We start from the raw sequence: 23,451 nt of genomic DNA on the forward strand, positions 1-23,451 counted from the left end.
ACTTGAACCAGATTGAGCATCTCTGGGACCACATTGATCATCGTGTTTGCTCTGTGAATCCTCCTCCACGCTCCCTCCAGCAGCTGTGGGATGCACTGCAGTCAGCATGGCTCCACATACCTGTGACAACCTACCAGGACCTTACTGAGTCACTCCGGGCCTGTCCAGCTGCTGTCCGTGCTGCACACGGTGGTTACTCTGGATATTAGCTTGTGTTGGTCATAATAATATGACTTGCACACCTTGATGTATTATTCATACATTGTTTTTTGTGTGTTTCAGGTGCCATGTTTGTTTTGATGCATTTTTGTAAAATATTTTCTGTTTGTCACACAGTTACCTGAAGGTGGACATGGTTGTCGACAGCCCATCAAGGCAACTGCAACAATCAGGTTATCTTTCAGAAAATATATCGATTTTGGGGGTTCACTTACTTTTCAAGGACTTTAATCCCTCTCTTTTATAGGTTTTTACTTAAAAAACTAATTCCCATTCATAACCAGATTCTTGGTCTTTCCGGCTAAGGTGATTTTATGAAGATATCTGCATGAAAAAGAAGGCCTAAGTGTTATGTGTGAACCCTGCACGTGTTGAACGTGTTTTATTTTCAGGAGGTGTAGTGTGTATAAGTTTCTCCTTGGGTCACATTTTTAACCACTAATATAAACTTCATTTCAGCAAAAACTTGCTGGTAAATCCTGTTTGACCAAACGCTGTAGACTTTAAGAGCAGTTTGACAAAATCCAGGAGCTAAGTGATTTGAGGAAGATCAGCGACCAACATTTCCAAAAATTAGGCAAAAGCAGCAAATCATAGGACGATCTCGGTACTCGGGCGCCCATAGGATTTGTTGTTTATCAGAATTTTAGGCAAAATGGCCCTCAACAGAGGTCAGAAACCTGTGGCTTCAGAATGTGGATAATGGAAGTTTTTACAAGATGTTGAAGGCCACTGTCTAAAAAAAGATGTATCACATCTCATCCTTCTAATTAGCAGTTACTCCAATGTAAGGTAGAGTGTGATTAATAGTGACAAAGTCACAGATTTGTCAAAACTGGATTAGGCAAAAAAGCTTATTTCTCTATCTATCTCATATCTATCTATCTATTATCTATCTATCTATTATCTATCTATCTATCTATCTATCTATCTATCTATCTATCTATCATCTATCTCATATCTATCTATCTATCTATCTATCTCATATCTATCTATCTATTATCTATCTATCTATCTATCTATCTATCTATCTATCTATCTATTATCTATCTATTATCTATCTATCTATCTATCTATCTATCTATTATCTATCTATCTATCTATCTATCTATTATCTATTATCTATCTATCTATTATCTATCTATCTATCTATCTATCTATCTATCTATCTATCTATCTATCTATCTATCTATCTATCTATTATCTATCTATTATCTATCTATCTATCTATCTATCTATCTATCTATCTATTATCTATCTATCTATCTATCTATCTATCTATCTATCTATTATCTATTATCTATCTATCTATTATCTATCTATTATCTATCTATCTATCTATTATCTATCTATCTATTATCTATCTATCTATTATCTATTATCTATCTATCTATTATCTATCTATCTATCTATTATCTATCTATCTATCTATCTATTATCTATCTATTATCTATCTATCTATTATCTATCTATTATCTATCTATCTATCTATCTATCTATTATCTATCTATCTAATATCTATCTATCTATCTATCTATCTATCTATCTATCTAGTAACCTTGTAAGTTATTGTATCAACCCTCAGAACCAAGACCATTCTTGGACAGTTAACTCTTTCTGCCATACGCTGTACATACTCCCATTAACACATTCATACAAGATAACACAATACTAAAAGACAACCTCCTCAGCATCAGCAGGCAATGACATCTACATCAGCAAAAACATTATGGTCCCTTTCGAGAGTATTCACAATGGTGTCGCATCACAAACACAGCGAGGATGCTAATTAAACATGGCAACAATGATTAACTAAATGACAATGTTCTGAATAGTGGGATGAGCTGATCCTGTCTATCCCCATCAAGTTTACCCCAGTACTTCCTACAACACTGACATGAAGGGGTTAATGTTACTGGAGAATGTTATCATTGGAGACAGTATCAAATAAATGGCAATACTAATGCTCAATAAACAGTTAAAGAAACTATTAATAACCATAATAAGCCAGATAATTATATAATAATAATAATAATAATAATAATAATAATAATAATAATAATAATAATAATAATAATAATAATAATAATAATAATAATAACTTGCAGGATAACAGGCTGACCTGGATGGACAGATGTCTTTTTTCAGCCTTATAAACTATGTTACTAATAATGATAATAATAATAATAATAATAATAATAATAATAATAATAATAATACAGCAGCTAATGGTGCTAACTCACTAGAGCTAATACTACTTATAATGAAAAATAAAATGGAATAATAATACTAATACTAATAATAATAATACAGCTAATCATGCTAACTCTTATACTACTTATAATAATAAAATAATAAAAAATAATTATAATTATAATAACAACATAAGATAAACTGAAACTTTAAATATGATATAATAAGTAAATAAAATATAACAAATAACAATACCAATTAATACACTTTGACAACTTCTGATACTCAACTTGCATCCAATAAAGCAAATAAAAGAATTATAGCTATAATAATAAGTATATAAAATACAAAGAAAGCATAATAATTATACAAAAGGCTACTTTCACACTAGCGTTTTAGTTTTCCGGTATTGAGATCCGTCAGGGGGGCTCAATACCGGAAATAAAAGCTTCCGTTTTGTCCCCATTCATTGTCAATGGGGACAAAACTGAACTGAACATAAAGGAGTTCTCCAAAATGCTGCTGTTTCATTTCCACCATGGGACGCGGAGCAAGACGGATCCGTCATGACCCGCAATGCAAGTCAATGGGGACGGATCCTTTTTCTCTGACACAATCTGACACAATAGAAAGCGGTTCCGTCCTCCATTGACTTTCATGGAGTTCATGACTCGGTCTCGGTTTATAACCGGATCGGTTTATTACGGATGCAGACGGTTGTATTATCAGAACGGAAGCGCTTTTGCTGAACCCTGCCGGATCCAGGAAAAACGCTAGTGTGAAAGTAGCCTAATAGAAGAAAAATGATCAAATCTAGTGTAAAGAATAAAGTATTTATGTAAAGACTAGAAGAAGTTCTTGGCATCCTTGCCTTCAGTAAATCCAGCCACATCCTGGACCAGAAGACTTTACAAAAGGAGTGACATAAGAAAAGTCCTGGAAGTGCTGAGACGGCACTAAACAGCGAAGAACGCCACAGATAGTGGTCTGACCATATAAAAGTCTAAGGAACATGATAATATTACTAATAACCACAATAATACTAATAATAACAAAACTAATAGAAATTCCTGTCTAATGATCCACAAATCAAAGTTTAAAATCTCATCTCTTACTTTCCATGGAAATTCAACCAGAAAGTAAAAAAAAAAAAAGACAAATTATAATAAATAAATAAATAAAAAATCAAAGGAAAAGGAAAAAAGTTGCAATTGGATGAAAAGCTTTCAACACCAATTTAAAAATCCTCGCGTCCCTTGCGGACTACGCCGTCCCCACAACACAATGCGAGACAACCCAAAAAAAACAATATCAATGCAAAAAACTAACAAAAAAGAGGCCTAATTTTCACAATTCGAAATACAAGCCCCTGCTTTGTCAATTTTTGATGCCAACTGCTCAGTGTAAGGCGAGGGATTGAAGGAGGAGGATTTGAGGAGGGGGTGTTGGAGAAAGAGGCAAAAGGGCACCGGGACCTGCAGATGTCTGCTGTTATATTATTCCCATCACAAAGGAGGAACACGAGGGAATAAAGAAAGGAAAAGCGCTCTTCCCTGCACATCAGCCACCCCCCCTCCTCTTCTCCAAGCGCCCTCCCCAATCAGATCAGCATCCTTCCAACATGCCTGCCTGCAATGAAATCACACCAGGCAGGATTACTAGAGGACCATTGTTGAGTGTAGTACTGAGCTCATGGAGACCGGCTGATGCTTGCAACAGCCACAAAAAGCAAAAAAAATTATTTTTTTTTTAAAAATTGCAAATTCCAAAAATGCCATTTCCTTTGCAAATGTCAGCTCTGGTACCCAGACAGCTGACATTTGCATTGAGAGTAGGATGGATGCGTGCACACAACTACTCACCTGCTTGGTGCTTGCACTTGCCTCCTCGATCAGAAGAATATAATCCCACAGGGTGCAGAGGCGGCGTTCTTCTCTTATTGTCTGGCAGGGTGAGTGCACACAGCGGCAGCGGGGCTCTGCTCTCCTCTCCACTGACAGCTCCAATGTGTTGTATGTGAGAGCTCTGGTCTCTAGGAACCAGCATCAGCTGAGCTCGGCTCCACCACTCCCCTCCAGACTCAGTACCTACGCTTTTTCCTTTTTTTTTTTTTTTATCAGCTTTATTGAGATGCTCACACCATCTGTGACAAAAGCCGGTACTATGTATACATTCACCAGGGATGTAGTCACTGGTGTGAGTGCTGGGGGTGGAGGGATTAAAAAAATAAAAAAATAAAAAAATAAAATGGGTACATTAACACCGGCGGATTATTACTGATCATTTTAGATTGTTTTGTTTCACTTCACTGATAAAAATAATAGAGCTAATAAATCACTTTACTGCACATAAGAAACAAAAAACACAAAAGAATCAAATCTGTAACGTAATGCCTCAGTCCTGTGGCCTTAGATAGCGGAAGAGTGCACCATGGGGTCAGGTTTACACATTTATATTCTCTAGGATACAATTATGTGGTTGGCTACAAGAAGATGCATCTTCTACCTAAATCTATCTATCTATCTCATATCTATCTATCTATCTATCTATCTATCTATCTATCTATTATCTATTATCTATCTATCTATCTATCTATCTCATATCTATCTATCTATCTATCTATTATCTATCTATTATCTATCTATCTATCTATTATCTATCTATCTATCTATTATCTATCTATCTATCCAATATCTATCTATCTATCTATTTCATATCTATCTATCTAATTATCTATTGACATATCTATCTATCTATCTATCTATCTATCTATCTATCTATCTATCTATCTATCTATCTCATATCTATCTATCTATCTATTATCTATCTATTATCTATCTATCTATCCAATATCTATCTATCTATCTATCTCATATCAATCTATCTAATTATCTATTGACATATCTATCTATCTATCTATCTATCTATCTATCTATCTATCTATCTATCTATTATCTATCTATCTATCCAATATCTATCTATCTAATTATCTATTGACATATCTATCTATCTATCTATCTATCTATCTATCTATCGAGCAATCAGCATGGGCCGCAGATTACTGGAGATCAGTACCAGTAAATACTAGCCTGCTCATGATGGAAGTACAACTCCCAGCATTCCCAGACTGGAATAAAGTTTACAGCTACATATCATGGATGTAAGCAGTGAGTGTTGTTGCAGGGGGTCTGAACACTTGTGTAGTACCCCAGAGTGGTACTACCATTCCTACACTCTGATACTGTGTCTAATGGCTAACCATTAGTGTCATCTGTGTATTTATTCCAGGTTCTCTCACATTGTGTCTAAATAATAATGCTATGAAACTGTTATGTTCATGTACTGTGCCTGATTCACCAGCAGGTGGCAGTGTATCTGAAAGAGAGATCTTTAGATAGAATGGAACGTACCATTCTATTCTCCCCCTTTTGGGCAGAAGTTGGCTAGTCCTGTTTCCTACCAAGGGAGGGGTCGCAGGAAGCTAAATCAGAGTACTCTAGTCTCGAGTTGGAAGCAGATGATTCAAGATAGCCCAGTGAGGGAAAGCACAGCAGAGGAAGATAACGCAAGGCATCTAGGTTTGCCTGCCAGTTTACCCCAAAACCTGCTATAGCCAAGAGTGTGCAGGAGATGCGCCCATCCTATCAGCAGCAGGTGCCCGGCAGTCACTGACAGCTGTGCCCCTACTGTGAAAACACCATTGCCGGCACTTTAACCCTTGCTATGCCGCGGTCAGCGCTGACTGTTGCATTTATGGGGTTAGTGGAGGGAGCTGGCTTCCCGTCCCCATCGGGTACCCGCACTGCGGTGACAGGGACCCAATGGCTGTGAAGGCAATCCAATGCCTTCCATAGGCCTCGTGGCAATCTTCTATAGAGGCCTGTGAGACCCAGCCCCCTGGTCTCACAGGCAAGCAGGCTGTAAGTGTATTACAAGTACATTACAAGCTGTAGAAATAAAAAATCATTGTACCCGCTATTTACAAAGAAATGCACTTCTTGACTAAGTAATTGGTCGAGACGAAAACTTTTAGTAAAATTTGTTGAAGCAGCCAAATTAAATTTTAGAGAATTTCGCTGATCTCTATCCTGTATCCCTCTGTACCAGTTTGTAACTGATCTTGTTCTTGCTTATTGTGCTTGTTTTTGTATTATGTACACTAGTCACAAAAAGTTAGGGATATTTGGCTTTCGGGGACAATTTATGGAAAGCGTAAAAAGTTGACGCTCCAGTGATATTATATCATGAAAGTCAGGCATTTAAGCAGAAGCACGTAATGGTGATTTCATCATCTCAAACTATTTTTTGAAACAAAAGCCAACACCAGTGGTGGGTATACCCCCACAAAAAATGTCAATGTCTCAATAACTTGTCATGTGGACTTGAGCATCAATTACAGCTTGATGACAATATCTCATGCTGTTCACAAGTCGACTTATTGTCTGCTGAGGCATGGCATCCCACTCTTCTTGAAGGATGGCCCTCAGGTCATTGAGGTTCTGGGGTACAGAGTTACGAGCCTCTACGCGGCGACTCAGCTGATCCCATAGGTTTTCAATGGAATTCGTGTCTGAAGAATGTGCAGGCCCTCCATTTGAGGTCCACCAGTCTTCAGCAGCAGTTCCCTAATGATATGACCTCGATGAGCTGGTGCATTGTCCTCCATGATGATGAAATTAGGCTTGTGTTGTTCATGCAGAGGCACAATGACTGGATAAATGATGTTATTCAAGTAGTATGGGCTTATCACTGTAACATTCACAAAGTTCAGGGCAGTTCTGTATTGACTAGACACATCTGCCCACATTGTAACACCACTACCACCAAAGGCTCATCTTGTGGCAACAGTGGCTGATGCATAGCGCAGTGGCGGCCATTATTTCGGCTCATTGTGAATTGACTTTCACCAGTGAACATCATTGGTCCCTCATCCAGCGTAGATGCTACCTAGTCCATGAAAGATGATGACTCCTGTGCCTGGCGGTGTGGTCAGGTACCCTTGCAGGTCGTCTAGCATGCAGAACACGCTGATGCAAAGGGTTTTGAATGGTCCGACGTGACACTTGGGTGCCTCTCTCCTTCCTTAAATATGCCTGGAGTTGAGTGGCTTTCATCATCTGGTTCCATAGGGCATTGTTCACAATGAAGCAGTCATCAGTGTGGGATGTGGACAAGGGACGTCCACTTCTGTGCATTTATGTGACTCTTCCAGAGTCTCTCTATCTCTGTTGCAATCTGCTGATGACACTTTGTGACACTCTAAGCTCAGTGGCCACTACCATCTGAGAAAATTCTCCTTGAAGCCTTGCAGTGGCCACTTACTGTTGATCAATTGTTGAGGGTCGTCTTGGTCTCATGATGTCAAAATGTGAACAGCATGATGAGGAGGACTGTTTAAATACCAATTCTAATTCAACCAGGAAATGTATTGGGGTGATTCATGGATCAAACACTTGATGTGAATTTTGCCATTAAGCTCCTTGTTAGAGCACAGCAAAAAGTACTGAAACATTGAACAGTTGGACATGTGCATTAAAAAGTTTAGAGAAAGTCACATTAAGTTCACCTGTAAAGGTTAGAGTGCATTTTAGATTTATCCTGAAATTTGACCCACAAGCCAAATATTCCTAACTTTTTGTGAGTAGTGTATTTTAATATGTACATCACTATGGAATAAATGGTGCTTTAATAATATTTATTAAATATTAATTAAGCCCCTGTTGTTCACAGACCTGGATTTCATTCATAGTGTCTTGTGGTATTCAGATAGCCCAGTACTTACAGTAGGGCTGAATTAAACAACAACAAGATGATTAAAAGAAACATATGTAGATTGAATATTAACATTAACAGACAACAATAATCTGAAAAAAACTCAATAACACATGGCAAGAACTGAATTATGATGGCCACGGATGACATTAAAGATGGGAGTCCGGCAATGGAGCAGATGGTAGATAGAATGGTATACAAGTCGAGAGCAGATAAAACAATGAACAGAAATAAAGATATATTGAAATAACCCTGCTCCGAAATACAATGCAACAAGACAGCCAAAACCAACCAAAAACCAACTCAGCACATAGCTAAAAAAAAGAGCAGGAAAACAATAAATAACACAATTCAATGTTAACAACAATGAAAGGCATGAAAACCACAGATCTCAGGATACACTGACACAATACAATAGACTTGAACAAGATACTAAGGGGGTCATTTTTTACACTTAAATTATAATAATATACCTAAAATAGGCATATTTCAGGCGCAGATGGTGGCACAATGGTTATTTACGCCACCGTCTGCAACTTTCCCCCGCTTGTGCCAGGTCTAAAATTGTGTGTGTGTGTGTGTGGGGGGGGGGGGGGGGGGGGGGGGGGGGGGGATAGTGGATGGGCCAGAAGGCCCATCTTATTCATCATTTTCTACGCCTGTTTTAGATGTATAAAATGGTCTAATTGTAAGACAGCTCGGAAGCTATTCCTAATCCCTATTCTCTTCAATGTATTTATTATTGATATCAATTTTTGCAGATGACAGTAAACTGTGTAAAGTAATTAACATGGAAGAGGACAGTATACGGCTGCACATGGATCTGGATACATGGGAGGCTTGGGTAGAAAAGTGGCAGATGAGGTTTAACAAATGTAAGGTTATGCACATGGGAAGGAATAATGCAAGTCACCTGTACATACTAAATGGTAAAACACTGGGTAACACTGACATGGAAACAAACTTAGGAATTTTAGTGGACAGTAAACTAAGCTGCCGAAACCAGTGTCAATCAGCTGCTGCCAAGGCCAATAAGATAATGGGTTGCATCAAAAGGGGCATAGATGCCCGTGATGAGAACATAGTCCTACTACTTTACAAATCATTAGTCAGACCACACATGGAGTACTGTGTACAGTTCTGGGCTCCTGTGAACAAGGCAGACATAGCAGAGCTGGAGAGGGTCCAGAGGAGGGCAACTAAAGTAATAACTGGAATGGGGCAACTACAGTACCCTGAAAGATTATCAAAATTAGGGTTATTCACTTTAGAAAAATTACGACTGAGGGGAGATCTAATTACTATGTATAAATATATCAGGGGTCAGTACAGAGATCTCTCCCATCATCTACAGGGTGGGCCATTTATATGGATACACCTTAATAAAATGAGAATCGTTGGTGATATTAACTTCCTGTTTGTGGCACATTAGTATATGTGAGGGGGGAAACTTTTCAAGATTGGTGGTGACCATGGCGGCCATTTTTAAGTCGGCCATTTTGAATCCAACTTTTGTTTTTTCAATAGGAAGAGGGTCATGTGGCGCAAAATGGCCGCCATGGTCACCACCCATCTTGAAAAGTTTCCCCCCTCACATATACTAATGTGCCACAAACAGGAAGTTAATATCACAAACCATTCCCATTTTATTAAGGTGTATCCATATAAATGGCCCACCCTGTATTTATCCCTAGGACTGTGACTGTGAAGAGGGGACATCCTCTGCGTCTGGAGGAAAGAAGGTTTGTACACAAACATAGAAGAGGATTCTTTACGGTGAGAGCAGTGAGACTATGGAACTCTCTGCCTGAGGAGGTGGTGATGGTGAGTACAATAAAGGAATTCAAGAGGGGCCTGGATGTATTTCTGGAGTGTAATAATATTACAGGCTATAGCTACTAGAGAGTTGATCCAGGGATCCAGGGCCTAAAGTGAAAAAAATTGGCTTCTACTTCACAGGGGTCTTTTTGCCTTCCTCTGGATCATCTTGCAGGATAACAGGCTGAACTAGATGGACAAATGTCTTTTTACAGACTTATAAACTATGTTACTATAAATTTATGAAAAGACCTGTGCCTCTTCATAACTTCAGGGGGACCTGCGCCAGCTATAGGGCTTTATTAAGACTGGCGTCTAAAACTCTGGTCTTAATAAATGTGCCCCTAAGTATAAAAGAACAATTGCACAGAGCATACACTATCCCCAGCAACCAGAGAAGTACTGTAAATGGCCTGGACTTTTAAAGGCTAAGCAATAAACAGCTCCTCTTATATTAACCAGGCCAAGCTAGGTAATAGCCTATCCCGTCAGATGGAAAGCATTTGCATAGCAACTGCCCCAAACAACATTAGTGTCCAGGAGCAGGGGAATCTAGTTTGTTAGATCTACTGAAGTCATCAGGCACCTGTTACACTGTGTAATGTCTATCACAAGGCTGGAGGGCAGTCTTGATATATTTGCTCTGTTCCTTGAAGCCTCCTGCAGTACAGATAACACTGTATATCCATTTTGGTCCAGGATGTGAAATAAAAACTCCACCACCAATCTTGTTTATAGACTGTGTCTGGTATTACAGCTTGTCCCCATTCACTGAGCTGCAATACTGGAAACCACCAATGAACAAGATTGGCGCTGTACCTGGAAGCAAGCAGTCATCTTTTTCAAATTCTTTACAACCCAATTTACCTGAGAACAATAGCGTGAGGATTTGTGTTTTTTACTTACTCATTTGTAAATGTGTGCTGCTCGATTATTAGGGTGTTATGCTAGTACAATATTGGTGGCCCATGCTTAGCATAAATCATTAAAATTTGATCGGAGGAGGTCTGACTCCTGGCACCTCCACTGATCAACTGTTTGAAGAAGCCACTGTAGCAGCATAACGCCTTCAAAGATGGTTTGTGTAGATATTGTTTGCCACTAGAGATGAGTGAATTTATGAAAAGTTTGATTCCGCTGATTTGCCGAATTTTACTAAAAAATTAGCTTTTTGTAAGCAGCGGGTGCAATGACAGGGAGCTGAGATAGCGCCACCCCTTGTTATTGTACACCTCATATGCCGCGTTCATACATGATCGCGGCATCTGAGTGTAAAAAGTGTGAAATTAACAATAATTTTTTTTTTATTAAACTTACCACCTCCATTTGCTAGTGACGGGCCAGCCACCGCCACCTTGCTTGAAGATCTGGAGCGAAATCTTGTGCGGCGCGAGATTATGTCATCACACCGGCAGGCGTGGTGACATCATACATCACCATGCATGGGATTTTGGCCAAGATCTTTATTTAAGGTGCCGGCTGGCAGCCCGTCGCGAGCAAATGGAGGAGATAAGTATGATTTTTTTTGTTTTTTTACACTATTCAGGTTAAATCAATTCGCTAACACGAAGTACAAGGAAATTCGGCTTCGAGGCGAATCAAATTTATCCTGAAATTCAGATCGAATTCCACTTCGTGGGATTCAATTAGCTCATCTCTATTTGCCACACCTAGGCTTAGGATGTGACATCCAATTTTACTTGCAGTACAGCAATGTTCACTACGTACGATTCTTCTAATTGAAAGATACGGCCATGCAGAGGTTCGCTCTTGCTGTCATTCCAGTTCGTAGTTGTTTTCCCAACCACCGGACTCGCAACGTTGTACAGTACTGACATCTTGGCCTAGGCACGCGGTGATCTGCTGGAGTCATAAACCAAGGCCTCTCAGTTCTAGGATTCTGTCCCTACCAGTGATGATAACTGGTACGTCAGTGCACAGGAGACATTGTACCATCATCGCACACGACTGAATCCAATTTTTGAGCATCCACGTGGCTGCACATCTGCAGATCTTTAACACGTGTTAATTCTAGGGATGAGCGAATTGAGTTCGGATAAAACATCCGAAGTCGATTCGCATGAAACTTCGTTCTAATACTGTACGGAGCAGGATAACTTCCTAAATTAATTTGTACTGTAAAAAAACATCCTGCTCTGTACAGTATTTAAACAAAGTTTTATGCGAATCGACTTCAGATGTTTCATCCGAAGTCGATTCGCTCATCCCTAGTTCATTTCTCAATTTGTATAGCCATTTCAATTTTGAAGAGTGTATATAGGTAACTATAGGCAATATTTTCACAGTAGTGTCTATATACACTATAAAAAGTAAAGTGAGGAAATATTTAGTTCCCTGCCTAATTATACCATGCAATTAAGGCTACTTTCACACTTGCGCTTTCCCTTTCTGCTATTGAGATCCATCATAGGATCTCAATAGCGGGGGAAAATGCTTCCGTTTTGTCCCCATTCATAGTCAATGGAGACAAAACTGAACTGAACTGTATAAAAATAAAATAGCTGAAGAGAAATTATAATTTTTCAAAGAACAAACCAAAAAACAGGGAAAAAACAACAAAAATAAGCTAATAAAAAACCCCACTTAATTTTATAGTCATTGCTTTAACATCCTAAACTACCAGTGTTAATCAAGGACCGATGGTAAGTATGTAAATGTACAGCATGATATGTATGCGTCTTTAAATTACACAGAAAAGCCCGGAGATGACCGCTCTCTGTATAGCAATAATTGGCTAGGGGCTGAATCTCAGTAGACAGACAATCTTCTATGCTCCTATGCTGTAATAAGAAGACACAAATTAGTACAGTAAGAACTGAACACCTGGATCCTTGTGTCACTGAACATAAAAATAGCAGATATATAAACATGTGCAGAGTTTCTCCAACTTTCCAAGTAGACCTGAGACAAGTTTCACACAGGAAACATGAAGAAGAAATCAAGAACTGGAACATTTGGACATTGAAACTGAAATTTTTGAGCTATAAGTTTTGTGATTGCCTTTTGATGTATTTTTCAGTATTAGGTGAGCACTAAAAATCTTAAGTTATAAGAGAACATACAAGAGGTTGTCTGGTCAATATTTTTTCTTTCTTTTTTTAAAAGAAATACTCATTGATGTCCCACTGTTCTTGTTCGGATGCTTACTGAGTCCTCACAGGTCTCTGCTTCCTGGTCCCTCTCCCCATGTAGGTAATGCCCTGAAGTGGGTCACTATTGTGGCCAGTGGCACTAAGTTCCTAGCAAAGTGTGTTCACTTTGTATCATTGTATAGAGAGGACTCTGCACACGCAGAGTGCTTTTCATTCACATTGGCTCCCTCTTCTTGAGATAGTAGCAGGTTCCAGAAGTGGACTAGCACCTATAGGATATTTATGGCATATCTGCAATGGGCGGGTTTGGGGTGGTTCCCATACTACGCTGGGACACCTTCGAGGTGTCACCACGTGTTCCTGCTCTTTTGGAAGGAATGGTAAGGTGTGGTGAACCCCAATGGGAGAGAGTCAGGGTCTGCAGTAAACCAAGGTGCTTCTTTACTAGAGAAATTAAGGTCCAAAACAATTATAGGTGAGGCATAGGGCAGGCTTCTACAGTCTCCTCACTGGCAGAAAAAGGGTTTGATGCCAAGGAAAGGCCTGAGCTATCTGTCCCTCTCTATTTCAGAAGGCTGGTACCCTCGTCAAAGGCCCATGGTCTGTAGCTCAGTAGTCCGGGTGGCTCCTTGGTCACAGGGCTGGTGACCCATGGTCTGTGGCTCAGCGTTCCCATCTCAGCGTCTTCTTCTGGTCCCTAATGCAGACTGGCATGAGTCTCCCCTCCAAGCACTGGTCCCTAACTACAGAACACTAGGGGCTCTGACTGCTCTCCTTATATATTTCTAGCTAGACTGAAACCTTCTAGTGGGAGGGGTGGAGTGAATAAGATCAGCACAAACACATATGTACATTGTAACACTTTCTGTCTCTCATAGACTTACATTAGAGCTTCAATAATACTTAATGTCAATGACACAGGAGATTTTCTAGACAAAAACAAGTTCCAGACATAACAACAGAGCTAAAACCAGACATTCAAAGGGTCAGTCTGTCTGGTTTTCGTGGTAAACAACGTTTGGCTTTTTCCCACCAAAACAAGCTTCTCTATAAACTCTATGGCAGCTGTGGAAAAGTGCTAGCTTCTTATTCAAAGTCCCAAAAGTCTCTCAGTATTCATTAACCCTTTCCACAGAGTCTCACAAATACAGTGCAAATGAACAGGATATACACTCACCTAAAGAATTATTAGGAACAACTGTTCTATTTCTCATTAATGCAATTATATAGTCAACCAATCACATGGCAGTTGCTTCAATGCATTTAGGGGGGTGGTCCTGGTCAAGACAATCTCCTTAACTCCAAACTGAATGTCAGAATGGGAAAGAAAGATGATTTAAGCAATTTTGAGCGTGGCATGGTTGTTGGTGCCAGACGGGCCGGTCAGAGTTTTTCACAATCTGCTCAGTTACTGCGATTTTCACGCACAACCATTTCTAGGGTTTACAAAGAATGGTGTGAAAAGGGAAAAACATCCAGTATGCGGCAGTCCTGTGGGCAAAAATGCCTTGTGGATGCTAGAGGTCAGAGGAGAATGGGCCGACTGATTCAAGCTGATAGAAGAGCAACGTTGACTGAAATAACCACTTGTTACAACCGAGGAATTCAGCAAAGCATTTGTGAAGCCACAACACGCACAACCTTGAGCCGGATGGGCTACAACAGCAGAAGACCCCACCGGGTACCACTCATCTCCACTACAAATAGGAAAAAGAGGCTACAATTTGCACGAGCTCACCAAAATTGGACTGTTGAAGACTGGAAAAATGTTGCCTGGTCTGATGAGTCTCGATTTCTGTTGAGACATTCAAATGGTAGAGTTCGAATTTGGCGTAAACAGAATGAGAACATGTATCCATCATGCCTTGTTACCACTGTGCAGGCTGGTGGTGGTGGTGTAATTGTGTGGGGGATGTTTTCTGGGCACACTTTAGGCCCCTTAGTGACAATTGGGCATCGTTTAAATGCCACGTGCTACCTGAGCATTGTTTCTGACCATGTCCATCCCTTCATGACCACCATGTACCCATCCTCTGATGGCTACTTCCAGCAGGATAATGCACCATGTCACAAAGCTCGAATAATTTCAAATTGGTTTCTTGAACATGACAATGAGTTCACTGTACTAAAATGGCCCCCACAGTCACCAGATCTCAACCCAATAGAGCATCTTTGGGATGTGGTGGAACGGGAGCTTCGTGCCCTGATTGTGCATCCCCTCAAATCTCCATCAACTGCAAGATGCTATCCTATTAATATGGGCCAACATTTCTAAAGAATACTATCAGCACCTTGTTGAATCAATGCCACGTAGAATTAAGGCAGTTCTGAAGGCAAAAGGGGGTCCAACACCGTATTAGTATGGTGTTCCTAATAATTCTTTAGGTGAGTGTATATCACAACATACATATAAAATGAAGTTACACAGTAATAAACAGTATAAGTTGACTCTTTCAAGAGAAATAAAGTAAAAAGTTTTAACTTTGCATAGGGAAAATAGGCAAATGTCCACAAATGTCCAAAAGTCAAATCACCCCCTTCTCCAGGGCACTACATATCCTGTCAATATGCCATCAATTCTCATGGAACAAGCCCCTTTAAGGGGTGTTCTAGGATTTTAATCAGATATGCTCATGTATTTCCAACCTTCTGGTAGCATTTCCTCTTCCTTTATTCAACCAAACCCATGATGCACATCACCTTTCTCTGTCACAACTCCACCGCCACCTCTAACAATGCCCAGTTAGTTTATAGCTCCTCTCACTCATCTAGTTAAATAGGCACTAATGTATCACTGTCCTGCCCATAGGCTTAATACCACAGGAAATAAGAGCAGCATGGAAACGATCATGTCACCACAGTCTAGAATGAAAGATAAGAGAAATTGTTATTTAATTTAAATAAAAAAATTACAGCTACCTTCAAAAATGATTATTTTAAAGGATGTTAATGCAAATTAGAAACCCCTTTAAGGAGAAATCCCAACATACTGAATTGTTATTGAGTTTTATAATGTCTATAAATTGTTATGCTGGGAGCACCCTCTAGAGGCAGCTGCAAGAAGACAGAATTTTATCATTCAACTGGATGGTATTATAGGATGAAGTAAAGGATGAAGTAAAGTAAAACAGAACTGCAACCTCTTTAAGAATTCACTAAAAAAAGAAAAACACATAAAATGTGGGATGCGGGGGGAAAAATCAATGGCATTTCGGTTATGGGAACCAACATACTCAGAAGCTGACTTTTAAAAATTTTGCATTTCCCCAGCATGATTTAGCTTATGAATAAAACCTATTGATTTAATATATTTCACTTTGATGCGCTCCTAAAGGAAGTATGGATTCTGCCAGAAATTTGAAGGAGAAGCATAGTTTCACAAATAAGAGACTGGGGCTGGCTAAAGCAATATGACAAACTAGACACTGATGCTGGAAGAGAGAGAACTAACAGTTCCACACTATATCACACATAAAAGCCGACAGATCCTCTATACTACATCACACAGGAGAGCTGACAGATCCTCTATACTACAGCACACAGGAGAGCTGACAGATCCTCTATACTACACCACACAGGAGAGCTGACAGATCCTCTATACTACACCACACAGGAGAGCTGACAGATCCTCTATACTACAGCACACAGGAGAGCTGACAGATCCTCTATACTACACCACACAGGAGAGCTGACAGATCCTCTATACTACACCACACAGGAGAGCTGACAGATCCTCTATACTACACCACACAGGAGAGCTGACAGATCCTCTATACTACAGCACACAGGAGAGCTGACAGATCCTCTATACTACACCACACAGGAGAGCTGACAGATCCTCTATACTACACCACACAGGAGAGCTGACAGATCCTCTATACTACACCACACAGGAGAGCTGACAGATCCTCTATACTACACCGCACAGGAGAGCCGTCAGATCCTCTATACTACACCGCACAGGAGAGCCGACAGATCCTCTATACTACACCGCACAGGAGAGCTGACAGATCCTCTATACTACACCACACAGGAGAGCTGACAGATCCTCTATACTACACCACACAGGAGAGCCGTCAGATCCTCTATACTACACCACACAGGAGAGCTGACAGATCCTCTATACTAAACCACACAGGAGAGCTGACAGATCCTCTATACTACACCACACAGGAGAGCTGACAGATCCTCTATACTACAGCACACAGGAGATCTGACAGATCCTCTATACTACACCACACAGGAGAGCTGACAGATCCTCTATACTACACCACACAGGAGAGCTGACAGATCCTCTATACTACAGCACACAGGAGAGCTGACAGATCCTCTATACTACACCACACAGGAGAGCTGACAGATCCTCTATACTACACCACACAGGAGACCTGACAGATCCTCTATACTACAGCACACAGGAGAGCTGACAGATCCTCTATACTACAGCAGACAGCAGAGCTGACAGATCCTCTATACTACACCACACAGGAGAGCTGACAGATCCTCTATACTACACCACACAGGAGAGCTGACAGATCCTCTATACTACAGCACACAGGAGATCTGACAGATCCTCTATACTACACCACACAGGAGAGCTGACAGATCCTCTATACTACACCACACAGGAGAGCTGACAGATCCTCTATACTACAGCACACAGGAGAGCTGACAGATCCTCTATACTACACCACACAGGAGAGCTGACAGATCCTCTATACTACACCACACAGGAGAGCTGACAGATCCTCTATACTACACCACACAGGAGAGCTGACAGATCCTCTATACTACACCACACAGGAGAGCCGACAGATCCTCTATACTACACCACACAGGAGAGCTGACAGATCCTCTATACTACACCACACAGGAGAGCTGACAGATCCTCTATACTACACCACACAGGAGAGCTGACAGATCCTCTATACTACACCACACAGGAGACCTGACAGATCCTCTATACTACAGCACACAGGAGAGCTGACAGATCCTCTATACTACAGCAGACAGCAGAGCTGACAGATCCTCTATACTACACCACACAGGAGAGCTGACAGATCCTCTATACTACATCACACAGGAGAGCTGACAGATCCTCTATACTACAGCACACAGGAGATCTGACAGATCCTCTATACTACACCACACAGGAGAGCTGACAGATCCTCTATACTACACCACACAGGAGAGCTGACAGATCCTCTATACTACAGCACACAGGAGAGCTGACAGATCCTCTATACTACACCACACAGGAGAGCTGACAGATCCTCTATACTACACCACACAGGAGAGCTGACAGATCCTCTATACTACACCACACAGGAGAGCTGACAGATCCTCTATACTACACCACACAGGAGAGCCGACAGATCCTCTATACTACACCACACAGGAGAGCTGACAGATCCTCTATACTACACCACACAGGAGAGCCGACAGATCCTCTATACTACACCACACAGGAGAGCTGACAGATCCTCTATACTACACCGCACAGGAGAGCTGACAGATCCTCTATACTACACCACACAGGAGAGCTGACAGATCCTCTATACTACATTACACAGGAGAGCTGACAAATCCTTTATACTACATTACACAGGAGAGCTGACAGATCCTCTATTCTACACCACAAAGGAGAGCTGACAGATCCTCTATACTACACCACACAGGAGAGCTGACAGATCCTCTATACTACACCACACAGGAGAGCTGACATATCCTCTATACTACACCACACAGGAGAGCTGACAGATCCTCTATACTACACCACACAGGAGAGCTGACATATCCTCTATACTACACCACACAGGAGAGCCGACAGATCCTCTATACTACACCACACAGGAGAGCTGACAGATCCTCTATACTACACCACACAGGAGAGCTGACAGATCCTCTATACTACACCACACAGGAGAGCTGACAGATCCTCTATACTACACCACACAGGAGAGGTGACAGATCCTCTATACTACACCACACAGCAGAGCTGACAGATCCTCTATACTACACCACACAGGAGAGCTGACAGATCCTCTATACTACACCACACAGGAGAGCTGACATATCCTCTATACTACACCACACAGGAGAGCTGACAGATCCTCTATACTACACCACACAGGAGAGCTGACAGATCCTCTATACTACACCACACAGGAGAGCTGACAGATCCTCTATACTACACCGCACAGGAGAGCCGTCAGATCCTCTATACTACACCGCACAGGAGAGCCGACAGATCCTCTATACTACACCGCACAGGAGAGCTGACAGATCCTCTATACTACACCACACAGGAGAGCTGACAGATCCTCTATACTACACCACACAGGAGAGCCGTCAGATCCTCTATACTACACCACACAGGAGAGCTGACAGATCCTCTATACTAAACCACACAGGAGAGCTGACAGATCCTCTATACTACACCACACAGGAGAGCTGACAGATCCTCTATACTACAGCACACAGGAGATCTGACAGATCCTCTATACTACACCACACAGGAGAGCTGACAGATCCTCTATACTACACCACACAGGAGAGCTGACAGATCCTCTATACTACAGCACACAGGAGAGCTGACAGATCCTCTATACTACACCACACAGGAGAGCTGACAGATCCTCTATACTACACCACACAGGAGACCTGACAGATCCTCTATACTACAGCACACAGGAGAGCTGACAGATCCTCTATACTACAGCACACAGGAGAGCTGACAGATCCTCTATACTACACCGCACAGGAGAGCTGACAGATCCTCTATACTACACCACACAGGAGAGCTGACAGATCCTCTATACTACACCACACAGGAGAGCTGACAGATCCTCTATACTACAGCACACAGGAGATCTGACAGATCCTCTATACTACACCACACAGGAGAGCTGACAGATCCTCTATACTACACCACACAGGAGAGCTGACAGATCCTCTATACTACAGCACACAGGAGAGCTGACAGATCCTCTATACTACAGCACACAGGAGAGCCGTCAGATCCTCTATACTACACCACACAGGAGAGCTGACAGATCCTCTATACTAAACCACACAGGAGAGCTGACAGATCCTCTATACTACACCACACAGGAGAGCTGACAGATCCTCTATACTACAGCACACAGGAGATCTGACAGATCCTCTATACTACACCTCACAGGAGAGCTGACAGATCCTCTATACTACACCACACAGGAGAGCTGACAGATCCTCTATACTACAGCACACAGGAGAGCTGACAGATCCTCTATACTACAGCAGACAGCAGAGCTGACAGATCCTCTATACTACACCACACAGGAGAGCTGACAGATCCTCTATACTACACCACACAGGAGAGCTGACAGATCCTCTATACTACATCACACAGGAGAGCTGACAGATCCTCTATACTACAGCACACAGGAGATCTGACAGATCCTCTATACTACACCACACAGGAGAGCTGACAGATCCTCTATACTACACCACACAGGAGAGCTGACAGATCCTCTATACTACAGCACACAGGAGAGCTGACAGATCCTCTATACTACACCACACAGGAGAGCTGACAGATCCTCTATACTACACCACACAGGAGAGCTGACAGATCCTCTATACTACACCACACAGGAGAGCTGACAGATCCTCTATACTACACCACACAGGAGAGCCGACAGATCCTCTATACTACACCACACAGGAGAGCTGACAGATCCTCTATACTACACCACACAGGAGAGCCGACAGATCCTCTATACTACACCACACAGGAGAGCTGACAGATCCTCTATACTACACCGCACAGGAGAGCTGACAGATCCTCTATACTACACCACACAGGAGAGCTGACAGATCCTCTATACTACATTACACAGGAGAGCTGACAAATCCTTTATACTACATTACACAGGAGAGCTGACAGATCCTCTATTCTACACCACAAAGGAGAGCTGACAGATCCTCTATACTACACCACACAGGAGAGCTGACAGATCCTCTATACTACACCACACAGGAGAGCTGACATATCCTCTATACTACACCACACAGGAGAGCTGACAGATCCTCTATACTACACCACACAGGAGAGCTGACATATCCTCTATACTACACCACACAGGAGAGCCGACAGATCCTCTATACTACACCACACAGGAGAGCTGACAGATCCTCTATACTACACCACACAGGAGAGCTGACAGATCCTCTATACTACACCACACAGGAGAGCTGACAGATCCTCTATACTACACCACACAGGAGAGGTGACAGATCCTCTATACTACACCACACAGCAGAGCTGACAGATCCTCTATACTACACCACACAGGAGAGCTGACAGATCCTCTATACTACACCACACAGGAGAGCTGACATATCCTCTATACTACACCACACAGGAGAGCTGACAGATCCTCTATACTACACCACACAGGAGAGCTGACATATCCTCTATACTACACCACACAGGAGAGCTGACAGATCCTCTATACTACACCACACAGGAGAGCTGACATATCCTCTATACTACACCACACAGGAGAGCAGACAGATCCTCTATACTACACCACACAGGAGAGCTGACAGATCCTCTATACTACACCACACAGGAGAGCTGACAGATCCTCTATACTACACCGCACAGGAGAGCTGACAGATCCTCTATACTACACCACACAGGAGAGCTGACAGATCCTCTATACTACACCTCACAGGAGAGCTGACAGATCCTCTGTACTACACCGCACAGCAGAGCTGACAGATCCTCTATACTACACCCGACAGGAGAGCTGACAGATCCTCTATACTACACCACACAGCAGAGCTGACAGATCCTCTATACTACACCACACAGGAGAGATGACAGATCCTCTATACTACACCTCACAGGAGAGCTGACAGATCCTCTGTACTACACCGCACAGCAGAGCTGACAGATCCTCTATACTACACCCGACAGGAGAGCTGACAGATCCTCTATACTACACCACACAGGAGAACCGACAGATCCTCTATACTACACCACACAGGAGAGTCGACAGATCCTCTATACTACACCACACAGGAGAGCTGACAGATCCTCTATACTACACCACACAGGAGAGTCAACAGATCCTCTATACTACACCACACAGGAGAGCTGACAGATACTCTATACTACACCACACAGGAGAGCTGACAGATCCTCTATACTACACCACACAGGAGAGCTGACAGATCCTCTATACTACACCGCACAGGAGAGCTGACAGATCCTCTATACTACACCACACAGGAGAGTTGACAGATCCTCTATACTACACTACACAGGAGAGCTGACAGATCCTCTATACTACACCACACAGGAGAGCTGACAGATCCTCTATACTACACCACACAGGAGAGCTGACAGATCCTCTATACTACACCACACAGGAGAGTGGACAGATCCTCTATACTACACCACACAGGAGAGCTGACAGATCCTCTATACTACACCACACAAGGGAGCTGACAGATCCTCTATACTACACCACACAGGAGAGCTGCCAGATCCTCTATACTACACCACACAGAAGAACTGACAGATCCTCTATACTACACCACACAGGAGAGTTGACAGATCCTCTATACTACACCACACAGGAGAGTTGACAGATCCTATATACTACACCATACAGGGGAGCTGACAGATCCTCTATACTACACCACACAGGAGAGCTGACAGATCCTCTATACTACACCACACAGGGGAGCTGACAGATCCTCTATACTATACCACACAGGAGAGCCGACAGATCCTCTATACTACACCACACAGGAGAGTTGACAGATCCTCTATATTTTACCACACAGGAGAGCTGACAGATCCTCTATACTACACCACACAGGAGAGTTGACAGATCCTCTATACTACACCACACAGGAGAGCTGACAGATCCTCTATACTACACCACACAGGAGAGCCGACAGATCCTCTATACTACACCACACAGGGGAGCTGACAGATCCTCTATACTATACCACACAGGAGAGCCGACAGATCCTCTATACTACACCACACAGGAGAGTTGACAGATCCTCTATATTTTACCACACAGGAGAGCTGACAGATCCTCTATACTACACCACACAGGAGAGTTGACAGATCCTCTATACTACACCACACAGGAGAGCTGACAGATCCTCTATACTACACCACACAGGAGAGCTGACAGATCCTCTATACTACACCGCACAGGAGAGCTGACAGATCCTCTATACTATACCACACAGGAGAGCCGACAGATCCTCTATACTACACCACACAGGAGAGCTGACAGATCCTCTATACTACACCACACAGGGG

This window comes from Bufo bufo, chromosome 2 (genome assembly GCF_905171765.1).
Source record: "Bufo bufo chromosome 2, aBufBuf1.1, whole genome shotgun sequence".
NCBI classification, from domain to species: Eukaryota; Metazoa; Chordata; class Amphibia; order Anura; family Bufonidae; genus Bufo; species Bufo bufo.